The sequence below is a fragment of the Rhodnius prolixus genome, unplaced genomic scaffold (assembly GCF_049639745.1).
Source record: "Rhodnius prolixus isolate KJV_2025 unplaced genomic scaffold, Rpr scaffold_1, whole genome shotgun sequence".
Classification (NCBI taxonomy): Eukaryota; Metazoa; Arthropoda; class Insecta; order Hemiptera; family Reduviidae; genus Rhodnius; species Rhodnius prolixus.
In genome coordinates this window covers 48,601,149-48,619,837 of record NW_027411581.1, presented here as the reverse complement: position 1 = coordinate 48,619,837, position 18,689 = coordinate 48,601,149, and the positions used below count along the sequence as shown (strand labels likewise).

The following is an 18,689-nucleotide window of genomic DNA, read 5'->3' as shown; positions in this document are numbered from 1 at the left end:
ACCAGAGTTATGTGTTCCACCCACTTTTTTTTTAAACGGCGGGAAATTTCAAAAAAATAGAAAACACGTATTTAATCAAATCTAGTTTTTTTCAGTAATTGACCCATTTTTTAAACCCCAATTTCCCCAGATACAGTATCTAAGTTTATTTTTCAAATGGAACAAACCAGATCTAGGCGGGCTAGAGCTATTCGATATTCCAGATCTTCGATTGAAGCCAAGGGATTAAGGTTACTTTACACATTATTTTTTAGATATCCCCTCTGAAAATAGTCTATTGGGGTTAAATCCGTAGTTCGAGGTCAAAATCGAGCTCTTCTTGAACCGGATGATAACTGGGGATGAAAAGTAGATTACCTACGAAAACATCGTAAGGAAAAGGACATATTGTGAACCCGGAAAACCTAGCCCTTCCACCTGTAAACCTAACTTAAGAGAATGTTGTGTATATAGTGAGACATTCGAGAACCTAATCATTATGAGCTTTTAAAACCGAACGAAAAGCTAAATTCGGAGAAGTATTGTTAGCAAATGCATAATTTAAAGACAGCAGTCCAAGGAAAAAGGCCGGCGATGTTCAATAGGAAGAACATCATACGGCATCATGATAATGCAAGGCCAAATGCTGCTTTAAAGACTCGTCTAAAAATTGCAGAACAAGGCTGGAAAATTCTGTCGCATTCATTTTGTGCACAGATCGAAAAAGGTAGAAGATATAAATGGTTGAAAATTTTATGGGTCATGAAATTCTGTAAAATTGTGGCCGTTCTATATCTCCCACTGTGAACCACGTATTCGTATGAAATTATGTTCTCTTGTACACTTTGTTATTCTCAATTATAAACTATAGTTATTTTGTGCACAGATCTAAAAAGGTAGAAGATATAAAGGGTTGAAAAATTTTTGGGTCATGAAATTCTGTAAAATTATGGTCGTTCTATATCTCCCACTGTGCACCACGTATTGATATGGAATTTTGTTCTCTTGTACACTTTGTTTTTCTCAATTATAAACTATAGTTATTTTGTGCACAGATCTAAAAAGGTAGAAAATATAAACAATTGAAAATGTTTTGGGTCATGAAATTCTCTAAAATTGTTGCCGTTCTATATCTCTCACTGTGAACCACGTATTCGTATGAAATTTTGTTCTCTTGTACACTTTGTTTTTCTCAATTATAAACTATAGTTATTTTGTGCACAGATCTAAAAAGGTAGAAGATATAAAGGGTTGAAAATTTTTTGGGTCATGAAATTCTGTAAAATAGTGGCCGTTCTATATCTCCTACTGTGAACCACGTATTCGTATGAAATTTTGTTCTCTTGTACACTTTGTTTTTCTCAATTATAAACTATAGTTATTTTGTGCACAGATCTAAAAAGGTAGAGATATAAAGAGTTGAAAATTTTTTGGGTCATGAAATTCTGTAAAATTGTGGCCGTTTTATATCTACCACTGTGAACCATGTATTGATATGGAATTTTGTTCTCTTGTACACTTTGTTTTTCTCAATTATAAACTATAGTTATTTTGTGCACAGATCTAAAAAGGTATAAGATATAAAGGGTTGAAAATTTTTTGGGTCATGTAATTCTGTAAAATTATGGCCGTTCTATATCTCCCACTGTGAACCACATATTGATACGGAATTTTGTTCTCTTGTACACTATGTTTTTCTCAATTATAAACTATAGTTATTTTGTGCACAGATCTAAAAAGGTAGAAAATATAAACAATTGAAAATGTTTTGGGTCATGAAATTCTCTAAAATTGTTGCCGTTCTATATCTCTCACTGTGAACCACGTATTCGTATGAAATTTTGTTCTCTTGTACACTTTGTTTTTCTCAATTATAAACTATAGTTATTTTGTGCACAGATCTAAAAAGGTAGAAGATATAAAGGGTTGAAAATTTTTTGGGTCATGAAATTCTGTAAAATAGTGGCCGTTCTATATCTCCTACTGTGAACCACGTATTCGTATGAAATTTTGTTCTCTTGTACACTTTGTTTTTCTCAATTATAAACTATAGTTATTTTGTGCACAGTTCTAAAAAGGTAGAGATATAAAGGGTTGAAAATTTTTTGGGTCATGAAATTCTGTAAAATTATGGCCGTTCTATATCTCCCACTGTGAACCACGTATTGATATGGAATTTTGTTCTCTTATACACTATGTTTTTCTCAAATATAAACTATAGTTATTTTGTGCACAGATCTAAAAAGGTAGAAGATATAAAGGGTTGAAATTTTTTTGGGTCATGAAATTCTGTAAAATTGTGGCCGTTCTGTATCTCCCACTGTGAACCACATATTGATATAGAATTTTGTTCTCTTGTACACTTTGTTTTTCTCAATTATAAACTATAGTTATTTTTTGCACAGATCTAAAAAGGTAGAAGATATAAAGGGTTGAAAATTTTTTGGGTCATGAAATTCTGTAAAATTGTGGCCGTTTTATATCTCCCACTGTGAACCATGTATTGATATGGAATTTTGTTCTCTTGTACACTTTGTTTTTCTCAATTATAAACTATAGTTATTTTGTGCACAGATCTAAAAAGGTATAAGATATAAAGGGTTGAAAATTTTTTGGGTCATGTAATTCTGTAAAATTATGGCCGTTCTATATCTCCCACTGTGAACCACATATTGATACGGAATTTTGTTCTCTTGTACACTATGTTTTTCTCAATTATAAACTATAGTTATTTTGTGCACAGATCTATAAATGTAGAAGATATAAAGGGTTGAAAATTTTTTGGGTCATGAAATTCTGTAAAATTGTGGCCGTTTTATATCTCCCACTGTGAACCACCTATTCGTATGGAATTTTGTTCTCTTATACACTTTGTTTTTCTCAATTATAAACTATAGTTATTTTGTGCACAGATCTAAAAAGGTAGAAGATATAAAGGGTTGAAAATTTTTTGGGTCATGAAATTCTCTAAAATTGTTGCCGTTCTATATCTCTCACTGTGAACCACGTATTCGTATGAAATTTTGTTCTCTTGTACACTTTGTTTTTCTCAATTATAAACTATAGTTATTTTGTGCACAGATCTAAAAAGGTAGAAGATATAAAGGGTTGAAAATTTTTTGGGTCATGAAATTCTGTAAAATAGTGGCCGTTCTATATCTCCTACTGTGAACCACGTATTCGTATGAAATTTTGTTCTCTTGTACACTTTGTTTTTCTCAATTATAAACTATAGTTATTTTGTGCACAGATCTAAAAAGGTAGAGATATAAAGGGTTGAAAATTTTTTGGGTCATGAAATTCTGTAAAATTATGGCCGTTCTATATCTCCCACTGTGAACCACGTATTGATATGGAATTTTGTTCTCTTGTACACTTTGTTTTTCTCAATTATAAACTATAGTTATTTTTTGCACAGATCTAAAAAGGTAGAAGATATAAAGGGTTGAAAATTTTTTGGGTCATGAAATTCTGTAAAATTGTGGCCGTTTTATATCTCCCACTGTGAACCATGTATTGATATGGAATTTTGTTCTCTTGTACACTTTGTTTTTCTCAATTATAAACTATAGTTATTTTGTGCACAGATCTAAAAAGGTAGAAGATATAAAGGGTTGAAAATTTTTTGGGTCATGAAATTCTGTAAAATTGTGGCCGTTTTATATCTCCCACTGTGAACCAAGTATTCGTATGAAATTTTGTTCTCTTGTACACTTTGTTTTTCTCAATTATAAACTATAGTTATTTTGTGCACAGATCTAAATAGGTAGAAGATATAAAGGGTTGAAATTTTTTTGGGTCATGAAATTCTGTAAAATTGTGGCCGTTCTGTATCTCCCACTGTGAACCACATATTGATATGGAATTTTGTTCTCTTATACACTTTGTTTTTCTCAATTATAAACTATAGTTATTTTGTGCACAGATCTAAAAAGGTAGAAGATATAAAGGGTTGAAAATTTTTTGGGTCATGAAATTCTGTAAAATTATGGCCGTTCTATATCTCCCACTGTGAACCACGTATTGATATGGAATTTTGTTCTCTTATACACTTGGTTTTCCTCAATTATATAGTTATTTTGTGCACAGATCTAAAAAGGTATAAGATATAAAGGGTTAAAAATTTTTTGGGTCATGTAATTCTGTAAAATTGTGGCCGTTCTATATCTCCCACTGTGAACCACGTATTGATATGGAATTTTGTTCTCTTATACACTATGATTTTCTCAAATATAAGCTATAGTTATTTTGTGCACAGATCTAAATAGGTAGAAGATATAAAGGGTTGAAAATTTTTTGGGTCATTAAATTCTGTTAAATTATGGCCGTTCTATAACTCCTACTGTGAACCACGTATTCGTATGAAATTTTGTTCTTTTATACACTTGGTTTTTCTCAATTATAAACTATAGTTATTTTGTGCACAGATCTAAAAAGGTATACGAGGGGGTACCCAAAAATAACCGGAATTGCGTTGCCGCGCATGGAGCTTATGTAGTACGCATTTCTGCCGCTAGACGTGTATAGCGCAATTCCTTGCCAGTTCAGTCCTGCCTGTGTTGTCTGCCTGGCTTGTTCTGTTCATCTGCAGTGATTGTTTTTACCAGCGCTGTTTTGTTCTTTTTTCGTTTTTTATGATGGCAAGTTTAAGTGAACAACGTGCAGCTCTGAAATTTTGTTTTCTACTCGGCAAAAATGCTGCTGAAAGTGTTTTAATGTTGAAAACAGCTTACAAAGATGACGCTATGGGAAAAACTCAAGTATACGAGTGGTTTACTCGGTTTAAAAATGGCGACATGTCGATTGATGACAAACCTCGTTCTGGACGTCCATCAACTGCCCGAATCGACGAAAATTTTGAAAAAATTCGAGAGCTGGTGTTCACAGACCGTCGACAGACAATTGATCAACTGTCAGAGAGTAGTGGGATATCTTGGAGCTCGGTTCAGCGAATTTTAACGGAAGATTTGGGGATGAAAAGGGTTGCTGCCAAGTTTGTTCCTCGAGTTCTGACTGACAATCAAAAAGAACGTCGAGTTGAAACATGTCGTGCTTGAAACTGATCCAGACTTTCTGTCAAAGGTCATTACTGGTGATGAGTCATAGTGCTATGGTTATGACCCAGAAACAAAGCAACAGTCGAGCCAATGGAAGACGTCATCTTCACCCCGACCAAAAAAATGTCGTCAAGTCAAGTCAAACATCAAAACAATGCTGATTTGCTTTTTTGATGCCAAAGGCGTAGTCCATTCAGTGTTTGTCCCCCCAGGTCAGACCGTCAATCAAACCTTGTATTTGGAAGTTTTGAAAAGATTGCGCAATAGTGTTCGCCAAAAAAGACCCGATTTGTGGCAAACAGGAGACTGGTTCTTCCACCACGACAATGCACCTGCACACACAGCCATCTCTGTTACACAGTTTTTGGCTAAAAATGGCATGGTCCCACGCACCTTACTCGCCTGACCTGGCTCCGTGCGACTTTTTCTTATTTCCACGCATGAAAAAGGGCATGAAAGGTCACCGATTTGACAACACTGAAGAGGTCAAGAAAAAAACGAAGAAGGAGCTGTCAGCCATTTCTAAAGATGACTACAAAAAATGTTTCGAACAGTGGAAGCACCGGTGGGACAAATGTATTAGTTGTAATGGAGAGTATTTTGAAGGGGATAAGGTTGTTCTGTAAAAAATTTGTAAATAAATAGCTTTTAAAAAATAATTCCGGTTTTTTTTGGGTACCCCCTCGTAAGATATAAAGGGTTGAAAATTTTTTGGGTCATGAAATTCTGTAAAATTATGGCCGTTCTATATCTCCCACTGTGAACCACGTATTGATATGGAATTTTGTTCTCTTATACACTATGTTTTTCTCAAATATAAGCTATAGTTATTTTGTGCACAGATCTAAAAAGGTAGAAGATATAAAGGGTTGAAAATTTTTTGGGTCATTAAATTCTGTTAAATTATGACCGTTCTATAACTCCTACTGTGAACCACGTATTCGTATGAAATTTTGTTCTCTTATACACTTGGTTTTTCTCAATTATAAACTATAGTTATTTTGTGCACAGATCTATAAATGTAGAAGATATAAAGGGTTGAAAAGTTTTTGGGTCATGAAATTCTGTAAAATTCTGGCCGTTTTAAATCTCCCACTGTGAACCACGTATTCGTATGAACTTTTGTTCTCTTGTACACTTTGTTTTCCTCAATTATAAAATATAGTTATTTTGTGCACAGATCTAAAAAGGTAGAAGACATAAAGGGTTGAAAATTTTTTGGGTCATGAAATTCTGTAAAATTGTGGCCGTTTTATATCTCCCACTGTAAACCACGTATTCGTATGAAATTTTGTTCTCTTGTACACTTTATTTTTCTCAATTATAAACTATAGTTATTTTGTGCACAGATCTAAATAGGTAGAAGATATAAAGGGTTGAAATTTTTTTGGGTCATGAAATTCTGTAAAATTGTGGCCGTTCTGTATCTCCCACTGTGAACCACATATTGATATGGAATTTTGTTCTCTTATACACTTTGTTTTCCTCAATTATAAACTATAGTTATTTTGTGCACAGATCTAAAAAGGTAGAACACATAAAGGGTTGAAAATTTTTTGGGTCATGAAATTCTGTAAAATTATGGCCGTTCTATATCTCCCACTGTGAACCACGTATTGATATGGAATTTTGTTCTCTTATACACTTGGTTTTCCTCAATTATATAGTTATTTTGTGCACAGATCTAAAAAGGTATAAGATATAAAGGGTTAAAAAATTTTTGGGTCATGTAATTCTGTAAAATTCTGGCCGTTTTAAATCTCCCACTGTGAACCACGTATTCGTATGAAATTTTGTTCTCTTGTACACTTTGTTTTCCTCAATTATAAACTATAGTTATTTTCTGCACATATCTAAAATGGTAGAAGGGTTGAAAATTTTTTGGGTCATGAAATTCTGTAAAATTCTGGCCGTTCTATATCTCCCACTGTGAACCACGTATTGATATGGAATTTTGTTCTCTTATACACTTTGTTTTCCTCAATTATAAACTATAGTTATTTTGTGCACAGATCTAAAAAGGTAGAAGATATAAAGGGTTGAAAATTTTTTTGGTCATGAGATTCTGTAAAATTATGGCCGTTCTATATCTCCCACTGTGAACCACGTATTCGTATGAAATTTTGTTCTCTTGTACACTTTGTTTTTCTCAATTATAAACTATAGTTATTTTGTGCACAGATCTATAAATGTAGAAGATAAGGGTTGAAAATTTTTTGGGTCATGAAATTCTGTAAAATTGTGGCCGTTTTATATCTCCTACTGTGAACCACGTATTCGTATGAAATTTTGTTCTCTTGTACACTTTGTTTTTCTCAATTATAAACTATAGTTATTTTTTGCACAGATCTAAAAAGGTAGAAGATATAAAGGGTTGAAAATTTTTTGGGTCACGAAATTCTGTAAAATTCTGGCCGTTCTATATCTCCCACTGTGAACCACTTATTGATATGGAATTTTGCTCTCTTATACACTTTGTTTTTCTCAATTATAAACTATAGTTATTTTGTGCACAGATCTAAAAAGGTAGAAGATATAAAGGGTTGAAAATTTTTTGGGTCATGAGATTCTGTAAAATTATGGCCGTTCTATATCTCCCACTGTGAACCACGTATTCGTATGAAATTTTGTTCTCTTATACATTTGGTTTTTCTCAATTATAAACTATAGTTATTTTGTGCACAGATCTAAAAAGGTATATGATATAAAGGGTTGAAAATTTTTTGGGTCATGAAATTCTGTAAAATTGTGGCCGTTCTGTATCTCCCACTGTGAACCACATATTGATATGGAATTTTGTTCTCTTATACACTTTGTTTTCCTCAATTATAAACTATAGTTATTTTGTGCACAGATCTAAAAAGGTAGAACACATAAAGGGTTGAAAATTTTTTGGGTCATGAAATTCTGTAAAATTCTGGCCGTTTTAAATCTCCCACTGTGAACCACGTATTCGTATGAAATTTTGTTCTCTTGTACACTTTGTTTTCCTCAATTATAAACTATAGTTATTTTCTGCACATATCTAAAATGGTAGAAGGGTTGAAAATTTTTTGGGTCATGAAATTCTGTAAAATTCTGGCCGTTCTATATCTCCCACTGTGAACCACGTATTGATATGGCATTTTGTTCTCTTATACACTTTGTTTTCCTCAATTATAAACTATAGTTATTTTGTGCACAGATCTAAAAAGGTAGAAGATATAAAGGGTTGAAAATTTTTTTGGTCATGAGATTCTGTAAAATTATGGCCGTTCTATATCTCCCACTGTGAACCACGTATTCGTATGAAATTTTGTTCTCTTGTACACTTTGTTTTTCTCAATTATAAACTATAGTTATTTTGTGCACAGATCTATAAATGTAGAAGATAAGGGTTGAAAATTTTTTGGGTCATGAAATTCTGTAAAATTGTGGCCGTTTTATATCTCCCAATGTGAACCACGTATTCGTATGAAATTTTGTTCTCTTGTACACTTTGTTTTTCTCAATTATAAACTATAGTTATTTTTTGCACAGATCTAAAAAGGTAGAAGATATAAAGGGTTGAAAATTTTTTGGGTCACGAAATTCTGTAAAATTCTGGCCGTTTTATATCTCCCACTGTGAACCACTTATTGATATGGAATTTTGCTCTCTTATACACTTTGTTTTTCTCAATTATAAACTATAGTTATTTTGTGCACAGATCTAAAAAGGTAGAAGATATAAAGGGTTGAAAATTTTTTAGGTCATGAGATTCTGTAAAATTATGGCCGTTCTATATCTCCCACTGTGAACCACGTATTCGTATGAAATTTTGTTCTCTTATACACTTGGTTTTTCTCAATTATAAACTATAGTTATTTTGTGCACAGATCTAAAAATGTATATGATATAAAGGGTTGAAAATTTTTTGGGTCATGTAATTCTGTAAAATTATGGCCGTTCTATATCTCCCACTGTGAACCACGTATTCGTATGAAATTTTGTTCTCTTGTACACTTTGTTTTTCTCAATTATAAACTATAGTTATTTTTTGCACAGATCTAAAAAGGCAGAAGATATAAAGGGTTGAAAATTTTTTGGGTCATGAGATTCTGTAAAATTATGGCCGTTCTATATCTCCCACTGTGAACCACGTATTCGTATGAAATTTTGTTCTCTTGTACACTTTGTTTTTCTCAATTATAAACTAAAGTTATTTTTTGCACAGATCTAAAAAGGTAGAAGATATAAAGGGTTGAAAATTTTTTGGGTCAAGAAATTCTGTAAAATTGTGGCCGTTCTATAATCTCCCACTGTGAACCACTTATTGATATGGAATTTTGTTCTCTTATACACTTGGTTTTTCTCAATTATAAACTATAGTTATTTTGTGCACAGATCTAAAAAGGTATATGATATAAAGTGTTGAAAATTTTTTGGGTCATGTAATTCTGTAAAATTATGGCCGTTCTATAATCTCCCACTGTGAACCACTTATTGATATGGAATTTTGTTCTCTTGTACACTTTGTTTTTCTCAATTATAAACTATAGTTATTTTTTGCACAGATCTAAAAAGGTGGAAGATATAAAGGGTTGAAAATTTTTTGGGTCATCAAATTCTGTAAAATTCTGGCCGTTCTATATCTCCCACTGTGAACCATGTATTGATATGGAATTTTGTTCTCTTTTACACTTTGTTTTTCTCAATTATAAACTATAGTTATTTTGTGCACAGATCTATCAATGTAGAAGATATAAAGGGTTGAAAATTCTTTGGGTCATGAAATTCTGTAAATTTGTGGCCGTTTTATATCTCCCACTGTGAACCACGTATTCGTATGAAATTTTGTTCTCTTGTACACTTTGTTTTTCTCAATTATAAACTATAGTTATTTTTTGCACAGATCTAAAAAGGTGGAAGATATAAAGGGTTGAAAATTTTTTGGGTCATCAAATTCTGTAAAATTCTGGCCGTTCTATATCTCCCACTGTGAACCATGTATTGATATGGAATTTTGTTCTCTTTTACACTTTGTTTTTCTCAATTATAAACTATAGTTATTTTGTGCACAGATCTAAAAAGGTAGAAGATATAAAGGGTTGAAAATTTTTTGGGTCATGAGATTCTGTAAAATTATGGCCGTTCTATATCTCCCACTGTGAACCACGTATTCGTATGAAATTTTGTTCTCTTGTACACTTTGTTTTTCTCAATGATAAACTATAGTTATTTTGTGCACAGATCTATAAATGTAGAAGATATAAAGGGTTGAAAATTTTTTGGGTCATGAAATTCTGTAAAATTATGGCCGTTCTATATCTCCCACTGTGAACCACGTATTCGTATGAAATTTTGTTCTCTTGTACACTTTGTTTTTCTCAATTATAAACTATAGTTATTTTTTGCACAGATCTTAAAAGGTAGAAGATATAAAGGGTTGAAAATTGTTTTGGGTCATGAAATTCTGTAAAATTATGGCCGTTCTATATCTTCCACTGTGAACCACGTATTGACATGGAATTTTGGTCTCTTGTACACTTTGTGTTTTTCAATTATAAACTCTAGTTATTTTGTGCACAGATCTATAATTTTAGAAGATATATAGCAGTGATTTTTAACCGGTGTTCCGCGAATATGGTCTAAGTGTTCCGCGAAATTTCAATTTTAAATGTATTGAAATTTAGAAACTTAGGAAAGATACGAAACCAAAAAATTGTTCCTTTTTTTTTAATTCGAATTTAATTTTAAATTCTTGCTAAATACCGAATATCAAATTATTTAATGTTATTGTTCCGCGAGAAAAATATATACTTATAATTGTGTTCCGCGTCTATGAAATGGTTAAGAACCACTGGTCTAGAGACACGTAAAGAAGTCCAAGTCTACAAAAATTAACGGAAAAGTATTTATTGAAGACGCTTAGAAAAAGGGTCTCGCCAAAACGTGGTTCGAACCATTGGTTGAAAAGTCATAAAAGTGGATGGTTAAATTAGTTTGATTAACGATCGAAATTGAACTAGTTCAGTGATTAAAATTAAAGTTCAATTTAATTCTCAGATTTAATCATAATTTTTTTAATTTTGATTAAATTAGTTTGATTAACGATTAAATCTGAAAAATTGATTAAATAATTGTCATATGATTAAAATTACGATTAAATTCGCCGATTAAATTCTTATTAAAATTAAAAATAAATTTAATCAATTAAATTTAGAATTTAATATTTTTTTTAATCAGTGCCCAACTCTGGCTTGTTTTAGATTAAAAAATGGGAGCATTGAGAATTTTACAAAGTAATGAATGGGAGGATATGTAGAGAGTTGGAACGTTTAGTCGATTCCCACACTTCGATGTCGTATGACCAAATAGGTCGCAGTAACAACAGGTATAAGAGTCTTTTGTTTTGTAGGCTGAGTTTCGAGCGTTTGTAGCGTTGGTTAGTTTCTTGTCTTTTCAGTCTAGTATAGGGATTTCATGTCAACCGTTTGTCTAGGTAAAGTCCAAGTTAGTAATCGCGAAATTAAAACCTGATTAACAATGCAAAATTTTTTAAAATTATGTTTTTTAGTAATAAATTATGATGGATTAAATTTGTCCAAGCAATTATTTTCCAAATTTGAATGAAAATATTTTATTTATAAGAATTGAAGTAAAGTTTTCTGCTTCATAAGTGGAAATGCCAAGAATTGACAGCACACTCTAAAAATTATTTATAAAATAAGAATAGCGGAAGGAAGTGATGCTGTGTCAGAGTAATAAAAAAAAAGGTAGTAGTAGAAAATAAAAATTCTAGGGCAACCTGGAGTACGAGAATGGAATAAATAAATTGTACGGTAGTAGATGAGGGTAACAGGTGCATTAGCTGGAATAAAGGAAATTTCTTTAAAATTAGGAGGTTAGATGATAATGGAAGTGAAAACTACAGGAGAATTACTCAGAGTAAATTACAACGTTCCCCACAACAGGTCACACAAGCAAAGAATACTATAAATTGTGAAAGAAATGCGTTACCTCTTTGTTTAAAATTCTGTTGTTTTTTTTTTTAATCCTCAAAGGAAGACTATACGTTTGCCGATTGGGAACAGGCCAACATCATATAGTTACGACGGGTACGGACAATGGACTAAAATAGACGATACGATTCAAATCTGCCAAAACTACATGACACCTAGGAACAGCTGATGTTAACACTCTCAAGGTTTTTAACTCAAATATTTTCTTGAAATTCCAAATATTTCCGTTTGTAGAACTGTTCCAACACCAAAACGCAAACTTTACCTAACCTTACCGAACCCTTCCCTCACCACTACTGTAAAACAAATATTATTTTTTTAAAAAAATTATAAATGTGATTGAATAAATTGTGTTTAAAACGTTTACAGGAAATCCGCGGAATCTCTTCACCATTTATGGTTTGCCGGAACAGCGATAATACCAAAGGCAACGAGGAATTTCTTTGACGAGTTAGGTATTGACCCAGTAAAATTGATGGGCTAGCTATTGATTCATTTGGCACACTAAACAACCTCAAATGCAGACATTATTATCACAGGTATTATTATATCATTGACCACGCCCTATGGGTATGCTTAATTGATATATGTATATATATGGATAGCGGAAGGAAGTGATGCTGTGTCGGAGTAATAAAAAAAAAGGTAGTAATAGAAAATATATATATAAAAGCAAAGTAATGAATTGCCTATTTCTTTAGGCGGACTTTACGTCTACGAAGTAAGATGTCGTGGAATGAGGTGGCTATAAAACTCACTTTACAATAAAGTTTTCTTATTAACCATTAAATAAGATCAAAGACCTAATCCGGAAATCAAACCTAGTACCACAATAATATTAGCTTTGCAGGTCTCGTCTCTAATAGCTCAGCTATGGTGTCCGAAACGTTTGCATATTTACTTCTATTTTCTTCGTTTTGATTTGATCAATCTCAAATTTCGCCATTGATGGGAAAATAATATATGAGCACCAAAGTAGTGCACTTCATGATTTTTTTTTTTGCTTTTTTTTTGGCATTGGCTTTCGCCATACAGCCAGCAACGTCTAGGTGCTTATCACTAGAATATCACTCACTCTCCATTCTTACTCATAAATACATTCGCTTCACACATTCATCCCTCTACTGTATACCGCTATTTACATAAACTACAGCTAACGAATGGAGCAGTACTCTGTGCTCCTGCCATCCTTATAGCTTAACCGAATTTAAAATCACGTAATCCTTCTCTAATCATTTTCTTGCATTCATTCTACAACTTTTAAATACATTCATATTTCATTGCTAGCTCTGCTATAGACTTAAGCACGTATATGTTGGTGGAGAATATTATGTCTTCGCATATTTACTTTTATAAAGTTAAAGGTTTTGAAATAATTGAAAATGCCACTATTAAAATTATATATTTCTTACTTTGCTTTTAATGTTTATTTCAAATTACTTCTATCACCCTGCTTCTACAAAGGTGCTGTTAAAAGGCTATTTATATAGGGAGCTTAAGATATATTTCATCGAAGAAGAATTAAACATTAAGAAGCTGAGTATCGTTGTCGTATTTTAATTTAGGTTAATATTACTAAATTAGAAGCTTTTCCCAATTATTTATATATCAAAGTGCAGCAATAATATATTCCGCCTAGTTTATGTGCAACCACTGAATGTTGTTTCTAGTTTATGGATGTTATTAGTCAGGGATATTATTCAATTTCTTGTGTAAAACTATAAAATAGTTTAGTTTAGTTCTACTTTCAAATTTATTGTAGTAAATAAATAAATAGAAAACTGTTTTGAAGGAGAAGTTAAGTTCTAGCGATGAGAACATTGCCATGAAATTAGCTGAGTGCAGGAAGAAAACTTTCATGTTATGGTTACCATACTGACGTTTTAAATAAACAACTCGTAAACTGTACAAATATTTCGTCGAAATCATATGAAATTCTTATTTTAGTCTTATTTTTAAATTTGCGGAAAGTGCCTGCTCCAAATGGAAGACTGAATCCTCTGAGATATAAGGATGTATATTGGAGAGAAACGAAAGATAAAGAGGGCAGATGAAACCAAAAGATTCCAAAGACAAACGTGTCTTTCGATTTCCCAGTGGAAATGTTCTCTCTTGAAGTTTTGTTTTGTGATCAGTTCTCTTTTCTTGTTTTATTTTTGTTCCAAATATCCTCCAATCAAATCATCTAACTGTATTCCACCAGGAATATAAATGATACCTGGGTATATATATAATATGATGACCTCCTGAATCTTAGTATAACTTAAAGAGTTAGTAATATCGAATAATATTCACAAAGAACTCCCATTGTTAGAATGATTTATTACAAAAATAGATTTAATTAGAGTGTGTCCTATGCCCAGGCAATTCAGGAAGTAAAAAGCCTTCTAAATTAGAATAAAACCACCATCATTAAATTATTCCTACCAATAAATGAAAGGATGCTTTTTTGAAATAAATTTACTAAAATAATCTGTTAATAATCTAAAGTAACTTGAATTTTATCATTTTCAATCAGGAAAGAGATTAGCTCAGTGATTAGCGTACTGGATTTCTAAAAGGAGATACGGGATTCGATTTCAGCTGCTGATCCTTATATATTCTCTTCTAGAAGCCTGGGTAACAATCCGAGGGCCGGCAGCACACGGCAAAAAAAATGCTCCTGGTGCCAAAGGCCACAGATTATGATGCACCTTAATAAAAAATATATTAAAAAACATAACTTAGAAAAATGGTTCTCCCGGTAGATCGATTTTGACGAAAACCTTATTGTGGCATTAGGTAATAATTAATTTTGCAGAGGTACCTAAACGAAAAATCAAATTCTAACCTTGTGCATTTTCTTAATTTTTTAGTTACGGTTGATACAAATATACATATAAACACACCTATTTATAAAAAAAAAAAAAAAAAAAAAAACACTTTTTCGAACTCACGGGACTTCAAAATGGATATTTCTGTTAAAATTTTAAAATCGAAAATTTGCACGAATTTACTTTCTTTGAAGCAGTAAGTAGAGTCAGGTTGCATTCGTCAAAATGTTATACGGGACAATTCTGATTTTTTTCTTTTTTTGCAGTTGTTTCCCTCGGGGTGTGATTAATATAAGAAGAGAACAAGAAGGACTCAATAAACAACACAATCTAATATGGTACCAGAGAAGAGGAACCTGTAATGTTCCTGGGAGTAGCCCTGGATACCAATCTAGCTGGAGCAAACATGTTCATAAGTTAGCTAGTAAACTGTCTCAACATGTTTACCTTCCAGTAAAATTAGGAGAAGAATTTCTTTTTGGAGAATTAAAAACAGCATACTATGGTTTATTCCAAGCTAGATTGAACAATGGTATTGGTTTTTAGGGCAACGAAACTTATACAAAAATAATTTCGAAGTTACAGGAAACTGTATTAGAGAAATGCTGATTCAATGATCACGAGCCAGCTAAATGATTATAAGGTTTAGGAATTGTAACGACATTGGCAATAGTATTTGTTAATGTGCCGGCTGTAGTAAACACTAATAAAGAAATTAGATTAAAGAATCTAAAAACTATATGAACTTGACCTTTAAATTGTTTGGCAAAGTCAAACTTAATGTCGGACAGAATATATAACAACATTCCAGATGAAATTAAATAACTTCAGGATAAGAAATTAAAAGAAGTTCACAACAAGTTTGAAGTTATGACCTGGATAAGTTTCTGAATCTTAAGTGGGGGACTGAACATGTACTGGCAGCTACAAGGATATCTTTAAAATTCAGATCAAAATCGCTAAATCAACTGCAATTAAAGGGACTGCCAATTAGGAAAATAGTGTTATTAATTTTCATGGTCTTTTTTTTGAATACATATAAATTTAATACATTATTTGCTTAGCTCTGATGAGTTACATTTTGTTTGCTTTTGAATTGGTAATTAGAAATAAATACATAAATATATTAACAGCATTATGATCGAACAAACTTATATTCTTATTTTGGATAAATATCTTAAGTAACTATCTTGAGTCAAGGATGTTTACCTCCGAGCACTGCTTTTACTTGAATTGTAGTGAAAGAAAATCATACGATTTTTCACACAAGACATCAACTTTTTTTTGAAATTGGTGATCTTAAGTTTAAGAATTAATAACTTGTTATGTTGAGACTTACAGCGCATTTGATAGAGACAATAAACGATGGAAATATGCAAAAAAATTTACATTTTTTTGGTAATACTCGAATTGAGAGAATGGACATTGGAAAAAAAAAAACTCTGTTTAACACATCGATTTTATTTATTTACACCAGAACTCGAGTTTAAATTCATGATGAAAAACTGGCCCTTAAATTTATTCTATTCATCGTTACTTTATGATAATGAATAATTTCTGGTTACCATTTCGATAGAAACGAATGCTTCTGCACTCTTTTTGTTATTTAATTTTTTTCAACTTCATTAAAGAAATATTTTTTTTAATAAACCCATTCTTAAAAATGCGTTTTCCTAACTTGCTTAAACAGCCAGCTTTCGGATGGCAGCAGCACAGTCCATTCATTGGCAGTTATTTCCAAAGAGTTATTCTATTTCATTCTAAAGTTTGCAGCAATTAATTCAAAGTATTAAATGAAATTAACAAACGTTTAAATAAATGTTTAAAAAAAATGTTACATTTTCATTATAACAATTGGAGAATTCTGTATGTCTTTGTCAGTAAATAAAAGTTTGTTTGCATGACATTTGATCATCATTCTTTTCACGTGCAGTTTGTTTAACATGCAGCTTTTTCAACTGTATTTACTATATTTTTATTTAGACCAAATTTATTATATTTGCAAGATAAAATTTCCATTTTTATATATGTTCGCCATAAAATACATTTTCATACCCGCAAGATCAACTAAGAGACAATTGATGTAACAAAAATCAACATTTTCTCCGGTAAAAATTAAATATTTCAAGTAAAACTTTTATATTTTTAGTTGGAGTAAAATGTATTTAACTTGTTTACGATGTTTTGGGAATAATTATTTCAACCTGCAATCAAAATTATTCACCAAGTCATAACTGAAACCCGCTGAATATACTGCAGTAGTCTGAATAGCTTTACATCTCACTTCTACCACGCTGTAACGATTTAACGCTAGAAAATTTGTGAATTCGTTGAATAAAATCTGTGATTCAATTTATCTGTGACTTAAAAAAATAAATAAATAATAAAAAATGTCAAATCTGATCAATTATTTCGCAAGGTTGCTTTCTGGGAAGTAATGTCAGCTAGTTAGTTGGTGATTGATGTTTGATTGAAGCTTTAAAAAATCTAAGTGACAATTTCATTTTCAGAATTCGAAATCATTTCTTTTTTTTTTTCTTCAAAGTTTTTTTCTTTTTTAAATTATGCTTCTCTGCTTTTCTAAGAATAATTGAGAAATTCTGTTAGTGAGTATGTTTGCACAAAATTTCTCTTCACTCAATTTTTATGTAAATTAAGGAATAAAAATCATTTAAGCATTTAGTACTTAATACAAGGCTGATTCTATTTTAGAGGAATACAGATGATAGTAAGATGAATCTGCTTTATTTCCCAAACTTTATGTTTAAAATAATAAGTCTGGCAAATACTTTCTTTGCTAAGCTTCTCTAGCCTCTAAAGGTTTAACGAGATAAAACAGTTGGCTACTACATAAAGTTCTATAAACAAATTTTAAAAAAAAGAAGAATAATAATAACAAAAGTCCAGGCCCGCATATAATATTTAATTGAGAAAGACTTTTTTAACCAAAAGGGCTGTGTTTTGTTTATCCAGTCTGGAATTAAGGAGGAATTTCATAAATGTTTTTAAAAATACTTTTTCCCTTACACCTAATTTTCCATCGGTATTATTCAAAAAATAAAACATTTAAAAAATGACTATCTAAAAAACTTTATTTTAAGTGACATTTTTTTAGTTCTCAGTCCTAACGTCGTTTTAATATTAGTTGGAAGAAAAAGGTTTTCTCGCTTTTACCCCAAAAAATAAATTATGTTTTGTGGACTCTCCTGGTGAGGGCTCTCCATGTAATTTTTTGTTTTGTTTTTTTGTAAATTAAATTTAACTTTCGAAGGATTTCTTTTTACGGCTTATAAACACACGTATTCATATAGAAAAAAAGGTTTGACATAAATCTCTAATTTTATTTTGAAACAAAGGATGGATCCTGTGAGATCTGAAAAGAATTAAATTTGGGGACAAAAAAAAATTAATATGTTTTGGCTGTTTAGGCAAGGGAATGAGGGTTTACATTCTATCAAATGAAAGATAAAGATCGTTTTATATCTATTTTGTACTTGTAAAAGAGAACGAAAATACATTCTAGACAGCTAATGAAGTGCATTATAGAAACATAATCCTCTGATAAGGGATGAAAACTCGAAATATGTCAAAAACAAAAAACAAGCGAGTTACGACGGTTCAAAATCCATTCAAGTTCATGACGGATTGTTTGGGGTAAGAGGAGATTACGTTTAGCATCTTAGATCGTAATAGATAGTCTTAATTATGTTTCTGTCCGATTTCTTAGGACTTGTACTTATCTTAGTTGGCTCGAGGCAAGATGGTGTTATTTTTTGGAGAGAGGGTAATGGATAGCCTAGGATTTGGTCCTCGCTTCCACAGACAACTAATAGTAAACTGTTGCAACCTTACCAAAC

General features: G+C 31.6%; 1 protein-coding gene and 1 long non-coding RNA gene across 3 annotated transcripts in view; one reads left to right on the top strand and one right to left on the bottom strand.

The window, feature by feature from the left end:
* The window catches only part of LOC141461438 (uncharacterized), a 603,016-nt gene that overhangs the window by 395,690 nt on the left and 188,637 nt on the right, over positions 1–18,689 (bottom strand). The window lies entirely within an intron of this gene.
* Positions 11,155–16,042, top strand: LOC141461356 (uncharacterized). The gene is made up of 4 exons (XR_012462791.1): positions 11,155–11,391; positions 12,062–12,204; positions 12,389–12,558; positions 15,099–16,042. It is a non-coding gene; the product is annotated as an uncharacterized lncRNA (long non-coding RNA).